Below are 4976 nucleotides of genomic sequence, written 5' to 3' on the forward strand. Positions count from 1 at the left end.
CGTATCTGAAGTCTGCTAACAGAATACTGGCTTCCAGGAAGCTAGGATGAGGGTCTTAAAGCCCCCACACAGTGACACAACTACTCCAATAGAACCGCACCTTCTAATAGTGCCATTCCACGGGACAATTATATACAAACCATCACACACCTTCTGAGAAAGATTCAAGAATCCTTCCTTGGTTCCTCCATGATAATTTGCTTCTTTTGGATCTGTTGATTATAGCATGGTTACCCTGTACTTTATGACTAATATCCACTTATAGGTAAGTACATAACATGCATGTCCTTTGGGGTCTGGGTTACCTCACTCAGTATATTTTCTAGTTCCATCCATTTGCCTGTTAAAATCATAATGTCCTTGTTTTTAATGGTTGTATAGTATTCCATTGTGTAGATATACCACATTTTCTTTATCCATTCTTTAGCTGAAGTATATCTAGGTGTTTCTAGTTTCTGGCTATTATGAATAAACCTGCTATGAACATAGTTGAGCATGTATCCTTGTGGGATAGTGAAGCATCTTTGAGGTTTTTGCCCAGGAGTGGTATGGGTGAGTCTTGAGGCAGAACTGTTCCCAATATTCTAAGAAACAGCCAAACTGATTTCCAGAGTGTCTGTTCAAGTTTAGAGGGGATGGGCAGGAGAGCAGGACATGATGGGGAGGGTCAGATGTGGGGAGAACAGGGCGATAGAGAAGGAAAATCAGCAGGGTGGGTAATTTCTAGGACATGCCAGAGACCTGGGAGAGGGGAAATACCCAGGAAATCTATGAGGGCAACACTAGCTGAGATGCCTAGCAGTGGGGGATATGGATGCTGAAGTGGCCACTTCCTGTAGATAGGCAGAACTCCCAGTAGAGGCATAAGGAAAGCCACCCATACACAAAACCATCTACCCAAAATGTGTGCTGCCTAAAAGATGTGCAGGGACAAGGACAGATTCTGATGGAATGGCCAGCTAAATTGCCCCAAATTTAGACCTATACCCTGGCAAGAACAAATCTCTGACACTATTAATGATACCCTTTTATACTTGCAGACAGGAACCTAGCATAACTGTGCTCTGAGAGGTCCACCCAGCAGTCAATGGAAAAAGATGAAAAGATTCACACGCAAACATTAAATGGAGCTCAAAAGGTCTTGTGGAAGACTTGAGAAAAGGATTGAGGAACACAAAGATGATAGGGACTCTGCAGAGAGACCAAAAGAGTGAACAAACCTGGACCCTTTGAGGGCTCCCAGAGACAGAATCACCAACCAAAGAGTGAGCACAGGCTGAACTTAGGCCCCTGCACATATGCAGAAGAGCAGCTGGTTTTCATGTAAATCCTCCAACATCAGGAGCAGGGTTTCTCCCTGAATGGATCTGGTTCCCTTAAATGGACTCCTTTATCTGATATTGGTGGAACAGGATGTGCCTAGTCCTGCAGCTGCCTGATGTGTGGTAGTGCAGTTATACCTAGAGGGGGCACCCTTTCTCAAAGGGAAAGGTTGGGAGAACTGGGGGTAGGTTCCGCATGAGGAGGTACTGGGAGAGGGTGATCTATTATTGGGATGTAAAATGAATAAAAAAAACAAAACAAAACATAACAAAACAAAACATAAGAAACATCAAAGGCAGCTATTTACAACGACTGGGCAAGGGCTCTACAACTCTCCTTGCAGGAATGTGTTCTAAAGGGACAATTCTGTTTCTCCCTTTGCTACTGAAACTATAAATCACCACCATCTTCCCTACTTAAATGTTACCAAAGAATCTCAAGTTTGGTAAAGGGAAAGCCTGAGAATCTGGTGTCAAGGAAAAAGGAAGCTTGTATTCACAGAATAGACTGACAGTTTGCCAGTCCACTTTGCAAGAGAGAGTAGAACCATGGTACTAAACACAGACAGGACTACACGCTATCTTGATCAAGACTGTATAAGTACTCATAATTCTTGCAATGCATTTAAATCTAATACTCATTGTGATCGCATAGACTGACTTGGGACGTCACTGGATCTTTGGCTCTGCTTTCAAATGTAACATATTAAATAAATAATTTTTGTTTGACTAAAAATTGAAGGAGAAAAAATGTTGTAATTAATACAATTTTTAGTACATTTTCCTAAAATACATAAATGCTGGCAGTACTTATACATGTGCTGCTTGAAAATATACATCTTCATATTTATTTGTTAATTTTAGCATGCTATTACAAATAAAATTGTGTTAACATGCTATATCACATTTTTACTAGATATAACTTTTTGGTCAAGGTAGTACTTTAGGGTGGTCACAATAGGTTTATTTTAATGAACGTCTATATAAATATTGCTGCTAATATAAAACGTACCAGCTATACTTCTACATATATAAATGGAATCCTAAAATACAGAAAATACTAAGTTTAGCAAATTTTCCATATGTTAATATTAACATTGCAGAGGTAGATTAGAATATTTTAAATATTAATATAACTATGTGACTTTAAAATCTAAAGCCACATCAATTTAAATTCATTTCTTTTAAATACTGGTGTCAGTGTTTACTTTTCCAATTCTGTTTAAAATGTCAAAATTCACATTTGGTCTCAACTTTAATTTGGCTGATTCTTTAAACTTCAGAAAAAAAATGTCTGAGATCCATGGTGCTCTCTCTTAATGGTGTGGATCAAAACACATTCTGAGAAAAAAAACCAATGCGCTTACGTATCTGCACTTTTCCCTCTGTGCTGGTTCTTACCATGCAAAGAAAAAAAAAAAGACTGGAAGATAAAGATGTTAAATATGAATGTTATTACCCTTTAAGAGATATCACAGTCGGGCAAGGTGGCTCAGCAGGCAAAGGTACTGGATGGCAAGGTTGATTGATACTAGATCCCTGGATGGCAATGTTGACTGATATTAGATCCCTGGACCCTACATGGTTGGTGGAAGTAGAATATTAGACTGTCACAAGTTGTTCTCTAACCTCCACATAGATGCTGTTGTACGTGTGAGCATGCATGGGTACACACACACACACACACGCACACACACAAACACACACCACTCTATAAAATAAATACATGTGAAATAAACAGAAATAAAACATAATTTTGTAAGACCTTATTTTCCATCAATTACATATACACCTAATAGATAGAAAAGGACATTCTTTTCATATTATTTTGAGAATCAATGATAAGAAAATAACTAATGCTAACATAGCAACAAGAAATATTCTTGTTGAAATTATATTGTGTGTTATCATTTTAATTGCCCAGGTAATTTAAAATCTTCATTTCAAGGCTCTCAATGAAAATAAAATCACTGGACAGAAATTAGGAAAATAGGAGCAAAGATTTAGAAAAAAAAAAAAAAGCCTAATCTATATAGAAAGAGATAAGACTTGCTCGAGGAAATAAAGCAAGATGCTTAGTAAATACAGGTGGCTTTTCTTCAATTTCAGCACATATGTACAGTATGAATGAATGGACTAATAATGAAAAACCACCCATTCTCCAGAGCGCTGAGAGTCTCCAAAAAAGGAACTCATCAGTCCTGATGTAAGTTCTCTCTGCTCTAGCAACAAGTGAACACCTACAAAGCTGGCCTTTCCCTTTGAAGCAGTAGATTCTGTCGCTTAAAAAAAACTCCCCTATCAGCCAGGCGGTGGTGGCGCACGCCTTTAATCCCAGTACTCGGGAGGCAGAGGCAGGCGGATTTCTGAGGTCGAGGCCAGCCTGGTCTACAGAGTGAGTTCCAGGACAGCCAGGGCTACACAGAGAAACCCTGTCTCGTGTCTCGTAAAACCAAAAAAAAAAAAAAAAAAAAAAAGAAAAGAAAAGAAAAGCACTGTCAGTCATTGCTGTCTACTTTCCACTCGTAGAAGACATTCAATAATATTCATAGATTGTAGAAAGCCTGAGGTCATTTTCTCAGCTTTACCATTCTGGCATGTTTTCTTCAGACTAAGTGATATGTTTCTCATGAAGCTGTGATTCTGCACAGGACAAAAGTATTTGCCATGTGTGCATTCAAATTATGTATGTTTTTGGCTTCCCACTAGTCAGAGGCAGTATCACCATCTTTTCAATACAGAATATTTCCATTTTTTTTTTTTTTTAGTACTCATATTTCTGCTAAGTCATTGTAAGAGATTCGGGGTTGGTTTCTCACACTTGAACAGGTATTAGCCACGATATTTGAAATAACTCTGAGGTCTTAGGAGTATGTTACAGTTTATTTTAAATGCCTTCCTACATTAACGTCACTACAAGTAATTCAGGAAGAAAACTGCAGATGAAGAATTGGTTGTGAAAGTCACATTTCTCAGCAAATTTTAGCTCAACTTCTTATTCCTAATATAAGATAAACAATATAAGCTCCTGGCATTTTATGACCATTTGAATGCCTTGTTTTGTGGGGAATATCTGAAAATGTGGATAACATCTTAAGTAGATACTCATTCTTTCAGCCATAGTCTTATTGAAATGACTTGGGTGAATGAGGATTCATTCTTAGGACTCAAAGCAACTGTTCAACAGGTCCAATTGATTTATTTAATGTCATAGCTTTATGCTCAGATATTATGCCATACCAAAACTAAAAGTAAATAAAAATACCTAGGGCAGATGAATGGCTAAGCAGGTACAGGTTCTGCTGCCAATCTTGGAGACCTGAGTTTGATCTCAAGAAACAAAGGTTAAGGGAACCAACTTCCCATAAGTTTTTGTCATCTAACTTCAACCATGTGCCATGGCATTGAGCCCATACATATATACATTCATGAACACAAATAAAAATACAAGTAAAATGCAATAAAAATAAAAATCAATTAATATAAGAAGCAGTGCAATGGTTTAGTAAGTAAAAACCTTGCTTCACAAGGCTAGGTTCAAACCCCGGAACCCACACAATGATAGAGAAAGAACTCACTCCAGAAAGCTGTCCAGTGGCTACAGTTTGTGCTCTAGCATGTGTGCCCTCTTTATCATCTACACATGTAACAATG

The sequence above is a fragment of the Mus pahari genome, chromosome 19, assembly GCF_900095145.1.
Source record: "Mus pahari chromosome 19, PAHARI_EIJ_v1.1, whole genome shotgun sequence".
Lineage (NCBI taxonomy): Eukaryota > Metazoa > Chordata > Mammalia > Rodentia > Muridae > Mus > Mus pahari.